General features: G+C 47.2%; 1 pseudogene; it reads right to left on the bottom strand.

Annotated features, from left to right (window-relative positions):
• Window positions 1–7,145: 7,145 nt before the first annotated feature.
• LOC115170280 (uncharacterized) lies at window positions 7,146–7,320 on the bottom strand (annotated as a pseudogene).
• Between the last annotated feature and the right edge of the window lie 367 nt (window positions 7,321–7,687).

Below are 7,687 nucleotides of genomic sequence, written 5' to 3'. Positions count from 1 at the left end.
AGACATGCCGTGTATCAATGTGCAAGAGGGCAGCCTAGTGGACGGGACGGTGTCCAACAACCCAACAGGGCCCATGTTGGGATGTGACCTTTTAACCCCTCAAAACAGCACGTGACCCAAATCTTTCTCAGCCATCACAGATGAATATTAACTTTACGTAATCGATCCTCTCTCTGTCTCTCTCGGCATATGCATATATGGGTCTTGGATTTTTAGACTGGGTATCTGAAACACTTTGACAACTGCTGATGTAAAAAGGGCTTGACAGATTAGTATTATTATAAAATAATATAACTATGATTTGGCCTGGGGCCTTTAAGGTTAGCTTGTCAAGGGAGTAATCCATTCGCCGATTTGACACATTAGTAACAATATACATCTGGCAGGATGACAGCTGCAACTGTATTGATGTATATATATTTTATTTACTTTCACACATTTTTTCCCCCCCTCTCTACTTTGTGCAATGACAGGGAAGTGAAATCATTGTGTTTCTAGCCTCAACGGATTGGCCGCTTTAACCCAAAAGCACCTTAAATTTAGGTCAGGCTTCATTCTGGGCCTACTTTTATGTCGTTGAAGAAAATGGCCAAGGCTGCCTATTAACCTCTCTCGGGTATGTGGGACGAAATCGTCCCACCTAGTCAACAGCCAGTGGAATTGAGTGGCGCGAAATATGAAAAACCTTAAAAATGCTATAACTTCAATTTCTCAAACATATGACTATTTTTCACCATTTTAAAGACAAGACTCTCGTTAATCTAACCACATTGTCCGATTTCAAAAAGGCTTTACAATGAAAGCAAAACATTAAATTGTTAGGAGAGTACCCAGACAGAAATAATCACACAGCCATTTTTCAAGCAAGCATATATGTCACATAAACCCAAACCACAGCTAAATGCAGCACTAAACTTTGATCTTCATCAGATGACACTCCTAGGACATTATGTTATACAATACATGCATGTTTTGTTCAATCAAGTTCATATTTATATCAAAAACCAGCTTTTTACAATAGCATGTGACGTTCAGAACTAGCAAACACACCGAAAACTTCCGGTGAATTTACTAAATTACTCTTGATAATCGTTTACAAAATACATAACAATTTCTTAAAGAATTATAGATACAGAACTCCTTTATGCAATCGCGGTGTCAGATTTTAAAATAGCTTTTCGGCAAAAGCACATTTTGCAATATTCTGAGTAGATAGCCCGCCATCACGGGCGAGCTAATTTGACACCCACCAAGTTTGGCGTTCACTAAACTCAGAATTACTATAAGAAAAATTGGATTACCTTTGCTGTTCTTCGTCAGAATGCACTCCCAGGACTTCTACTTCAACCACAAATGTTGTTTTGGTTCAAAATAATCCATAGTTATGTTCAAATATCCTCCGTTTTGTTCATGCGTTCAGGTCCCTATCCGAACAGTGACGCGCGGACACATGTCGTGACAAAAAATTTCCAAATATTCCATTACTGTACTTCGAAGCATGTCAAACGTTGTTTAAAATCAATTTTTATGCTATTTTTCTCGTAAAATAGCGATAATATTCCAACCGGGTGACGTTGTTTTCGTTCAAAGGCTGAAAGAAAAACATGGCCACTTCTCGGGGCCGCGCATCTCCTGTCTCTGATCCACCAGCCTGACCACTCACAAACAGCGCTCCTGTACCTAGCCCAGAGACAGCAGAGATCTCATTCCACCTTCTGGCGCCTTCAGAGAGCCTATGGGAGCCTTAGAAATTGTCACGTTACAGCAGAGATCCTGTATTTTCGACAGAGATGCCACAGAAGCACAAGAAATGGTCAGAGGGCTCTTCCTGTATTGAATCTTCTCAGGTTTTGGCCTGCCATATGAGTTCTGTTATACTCAGACACCATTGAAACAGTTTTAGAAACTTGTGTGATACATCACTGAAACTGTCAAATTCATCGTGTTATTCACCCCCAAAACTGGCTTGTTTTTGCTGAACGTTCATTTAAGGCCTATTTTTCAAAATTGTCTGGGGATGCAAAGTCTCAAAAAAGCTCCAATGTTTACAGAAATGGTCTCAAATTATAGCTCTAGTCACACTGGAATAGAGCATGTGTCATACATCACTGAGACTGTCCAATTTGTCTTGTTATTCACCCTCAAAACTGGCTCTTTTTAGCTGTAAATACAAATCTGGTTTGTTTATCAAAATTGTCTGGGGATGAATATAAATCTCAAAAAAGCTCCAATGTTTACACAAATGGTCTCAAATTATAGCTCTAGTCACAATGGAACAGAGAATGTGTAATACATCACTAAGACTGTCCAATTTATTCACCCTCACCTGGCTCGTTTTTGCTGCTTTACCTACTCTGGCAGATACCCTTGATGGAGGCACTGTCAAAGGGGACGGAGAAACATCGACAGGAGGATGGGGAGGAGATTTCCCTACCATCGACTTCTCTGCCCTCACATGGTCTGTCTGACAGTGGAAATCAAAACAACTGATGAGTGGTAAAATAGAATTCACAACAGCAGCAAACCTAGGAAACATGGTAATAGATCCACTCAGAACTATAGAGTATGTCAGAAGTAGGGTAAGAAAACAAGTGTCTATTAAATCTCCTTTGAATAAAGAATTTTCCGGGACATGCACGGGCAGGGTGTAGTGGTGTATATCGACGACATTCTGATATACTCCGCTACAAGTGCCGAGCATGTGACCCTGGTGCGCAGGGTGCTTGGTTGACTGTTGGAGCATGACCTGTACATCAAGGCTGAGAAATGTCTGTTCTTCCAACAGTCCGTCTCCTTCCTAGGGTACCGCATTTCCACGTCAGGGATGGAGGGGGACCGCATTTCAGCCGTGCGTAATTGGCCGACTCCCACCACGGTAAAGGAAGTGCAGCGGTTCCCAGCCCCGGAGGTTTATCCGGGGCTTTGGTCAGGTAGCGGCTCCCAACCTCTTACATCTAGACGTTCCGCTAGCGGAACACCACTCCAATATCCAATGATAGGGCGTGGCGCGAAATACAAACTCCTCAAAAATCCGAAAACTTCCATTTCTCAAACATATTAATATTTTACACCATTTTAAAGACAAGACTCTCCTTTATCTAACCACATTGTCTGATTTCAAAAAGACTTTACAACGAAAGCAAAACATTAGATTGTCAGGAGAGTACCCTGACACAGCATGATCAATGGCCGCCAGTTGCCAAGGTCTGTGGTGTCCCCCTTCTTGTAAAGTAAAGAAGTGACAGCACACCGACGGCCATCGATCCCCCCGGGAACCCCGTCTCCAGAATGGCCTTCAAGACTTTGAGTACCACCGGTCCGAGTATCCCCCAAAACTTGAGGTAAAACTCGGCCGGCAGCCCATCCATCCAGGCACCTTCCCTTTTCCCATCCTCCTAAGAGCGCTCTCAACGTCTTCTAGGGAGATCTGAGCCTCCATCGCTTCACTAATGTCCTCCGGCAATCGCCGGGACAAGTGTTCTAAAAACACATTTCCCTGCTCTACATCTACTTCCCTCTCCTTAAAGAAACTTCGGAAATGATCAGTGGTTACTCTGACTATCTCCTCCGGCTCTCTAGCTAGACTACCATTTTCTTCCCTAACCCCGTACATTACCTTTCTACTCTGTCTATCCCTAACCGACTTAAAGAACATGGCGGAACAAGTCTCGTTATGTTCTAAAAAGCCGCTATGTGCACTCACCAGGAAAGCTCGAGCCTTCCGCTCCTGCAGCTCCCAGAGTTGCGCCTTCAGGGCAGTGGATCTCTCCCAGTCGACTGACCTGCTGAGGTTGCCTGCCTTGTACTTGAGTTGGAGCAACCTTTGGATATGATCCACCTCCCTCCTTTCCTCCCTTTTTCTCCTCTTACAATATCCTATAATTAAGACCCTAATCCTTACCTTGACTAAGTCCCACCACTCTAACACCCCCTCGCACATGGACCGAAGGCCCTCAAGCCCCCGAAACACACCAATAAAGGCATTAACAAAAAGCTTGCTCATCCAGCACATCCCGATCTAACTTCCAATACCCCCTACCGAAGAGGCAGACTGGAGAACTCACCTGCAGGAGCACCCCGTCGTGATCTGAAAAGAACACAGGCAACAGCCGACCAGACAACTGACCCAAAGACCTGGATAGAAAAATGTAGTCAAGCCTCCGCGCAACCCCCCTGGAGTTGCGCCAAGTGGGTAGAGCCATTTTCGGAGCAGTGTGCAGGCCACCATCAACCAGACCATGGCAAGCCATTAACCCGGTGATGGCGCCTGCACTGCTGTCCCCCCTATCACCAACTGCCTATTTGTGACACAGGGGCGTCAGACAGTCCACCATCTCCCTCCTGTCTGCCGCCACCTGTGGTCCGTACACCCCAACTAATCTATACCTACAATATCTTAATGTGACATCCACCCCCAAAACCCTCCCCTGCATAACAACAAAAGTATCCTCAACCTTTATCTCCCTATTCCCAAACAAAATCCCTTGCCCCGAAGAGTGAACCCCCCCATACCACAAACTGATTCCCCCATTCCCTCTTAAACCTCACATCCCCCCATCCCTTAGGTGAACCTCTTGTAAAAAAAACTAAAATCAAAACCCACACCCTCTAAATAACTAAAAACCGCCCTTCTTTTTACCCTATCCCTCAACCCCCTTACATTTACACTAACAAAAGTGATTGTATCCATAAGGAACAAATAATAGTATTCTACTAACAAACCAAAAACAAAACAGGAGGCTCACCCGATGCTCCATCTCCTCCGACAGAGGTGCAAAAATGCTCCCCCCGTCTGACGAATACAGGTCGTCTTCAGGAAAAGCCGCCTGCTCGCCACCCACTTGGCTCTCCATACTTTCCCCTGCCCCCAAGTCATCTGCCCATGATGGCAGGGATTGGGTTGAGGACGCAGTCCTCCGGTTTCCCAGAAAACTCCTGTGACCTCTCTTCCCCCAGGGGCATAGACAGAGTGGAGATCGTACTGTTAATATCCCCTAGTGGCAGAGGGAGAGAAGAGTCATTCAAGAACAGGGGGGCCACCTCAACGTCAGTTTCTTTTACCCCCATCACTCGCTTGCCCGCCCCTTCCCCTAAGCCCCCCACCCCACTCGGCCTCTCACCCTTCCGCTTCACCCTTTTCTTATTTCCTTCATAGGTGTCCGGCTTCAGCTCTATGATTGTCCCCTTGCCTGACGGCTCCTCCCCATCCTGCCCGGGTGGGAGCAACATAATGGAGGCAGTGGCCTCATCCCCTGCCCTTGATCCCAAGGCCGGCAGATTCTCCACCATCTCTACTAAGGCCCCGAGCCCCTCCACCTCATCCAGTGAAGACCCCAGCTCCTCCGTTCTGCCCTCAACCTCCTCCGGCTGCCGGATAGCGGACTCCTCCCTTCCTTCTTCTGGTGGACCTGGCGCCAACTCCTTCCTGTTCCTGGCACGTGGAGTGGGCGTTGGTGAGGACGGTCTCTCCTGCTCCTTCCTCTCCAAGTCCTTCTCCCTAGATCCAGGGTCCTTTCTCTCCAGTCACTCCACCGCAGTATCCTCCCTGCCGCCGCCTCTGCATATGACTGCCGACGGGACGGGCAGTCTCGGAACAGGTGCAGCCTACTACCACACCCGTGGCACTCCTTCGGCCCCCTACAGTCCTTTGCCTCATGCTCCCCCGATTTGCAAAAACGGCATTTCCCCGTACTGCCGGCAGCCGTGACCATACTCCCTACACTTCTTACAAAAAGGGGGTTGACGTGTGTAGAAAAGCATCTGCCTGTCTGAGCCCAGTGAAAAGACCACCGGGGGATGGAGGAATCCATCAAAACCTCCTTTATCTGGCCTCAGCAGTACCTGGAACTGGCGGCGGCCATTCCAGAATCCCAAGGAGTCCTTCATGTACCTTGCCCCCGACGTTACATCACAATACCGGCCCAGGAACGCTCCTATGGCAATGTCCGCCACGTGAGGATTGTACATATGTACATTGATCGTCCTAAAGTTCGTCTTTGCCAGGCACGTTATGTCAAAGAATGACAAAGGCCTCTCCCCCGCCGCCACTTTTGCTCTGCGATCACCACATCGCACATACCTTGTGTGAATAGTTACGTCGTATGCCGCCTCCATAGCGTTGCCCTGGAGACACATCACCTCTGGGATTCTTAGTTTCAGTGCCCACATCAGCACGGTTCTCCCAAATGTATCTCTTGGCATTCGTACTTCTTCTTCCAGGCAAACCGAATAGTGTTCTTCAGTCCAGTCCTAGGGACCAACCCTGCTCTGCTATTAGTGGCCATATCCTCACGAAAAAATGGCCGTAAATCCACGTTCTCACCACAACAAATAGAACTGGATTCTCTCTTATGCCCTCCGGCCTTCGGCTTTTCACCCAGCGAGCTTTGAGGCACCGCAGTACCGAGCTTGATCTGAGCCAAAAGGCCGAGAAGCGATAACCCACAAATTGACCCCTGCACCCGCCGGGCACCCGGGGGTCTCGACAGACCTCAGCGAATTGGCAAATGTTGGCTCCTCCCCACCCAACGCTTCCCTGGTGATAGGCTGGTGTTTTTTTTTAAGTCACTAGCTCTTTAAGCCTAGTGCGACTATTTGTTCAAAGCCCGGCAAATACGCCAGTCGTCGTCGGGCTTGAATTCAATTGCCCGAGTGACTACTTTGAGTGGAAAAATACACCGGTCAGCCGGCTTCAAGTCAAACGCCTGAGCAAAAGTCTTGGTGTCATCTCTGTCAATTTCTCTTCAAACAAGCTACCGGGCTCTGCCAGAAGCAAAGCCTTTCCAAAAATACATTGAACTCGTGAGTGGGCTTGTGCGTAATGAAGAGAAACCAGAGTCGTATGGAAGTCTGTGGGCTGTGGGTAAAAAGTCAAAGACAGACAGACCTGGTGAAGTGATTGTATTTTTTGGGGGGTCAAAAACAGACACACACACACACACAGAGAGACACACGCACACACAGAGACACACAATCCTGGCCAATGTTTTAATTTTTTTAAGTAAAATGGAGGGAAAACGGGGGACCCCATGAAGGGCGCTTTGCCCTTCTTTCAGTTTGGATGTTTATTCTTTTTTCTGTCCTTCTCTTCTTCTGCTAGCTGTTTCCATAGATTTGTGTATTTTTTTTCCTTGACAATGGGAGAAAAGTGTTGCACCGTTCCCGGAGGTACTGCAATACCGGGTCAATGCGTGGAGAGGATGGAGCAAGCCCCATTTCCGACTCCCTGATTTGAAAAATCCATTTAATATGTAGTCCCCCAATGGGGGTCGTATCAGATATTAAACTGATGAGAACAGATTCTTTTTTTTTAAAATGTATTTATTAATTTCAATGCCTTTCAATCAAATTCAAAACTAGACATTTTTAGTTGCAAAGCCAAACGAAAACACAACAAAAACACAGGAGCATCATCCCTCCCCGTCATCCTACATATTATCTCTCTATCTCCAAGTCCTTAATCTAACCCCTTACAACATCTAAAATAACCCCAACCCTAAACCCCCCTTCCACCTCTCCCGAGCAGCATGCTGCCCCCACTTCCTCTCTTCCCTCTTCATCCTCCCCCTCAAATCTCCTTCCACCCTCCTCACTATCCCTTCCACCCCCCAATCTCTCCCTGTCTTGACCATGTTCTGCCTAGCTTCCCACAGCTCCCGCTTAAAGAGGCTCATGAGAAGCCATAGCA

Source organism: Salmo trutta, chromosome 31 (genome assembly GCF_901001165.1).
Source record: "Salmo trutta chromosome 31, fSalTru1.1, whole genome shotgun sequence".
NCBI classification, from domain to species: Eukaryota; Metazoa; Chordata; class Actinopteri; order Salmoniformes; family Salmonidae; genus Salmo; species Salmo trutta.
This window is presented reverse-complemented; position numbering and strand designations above follow the sequence as displayed.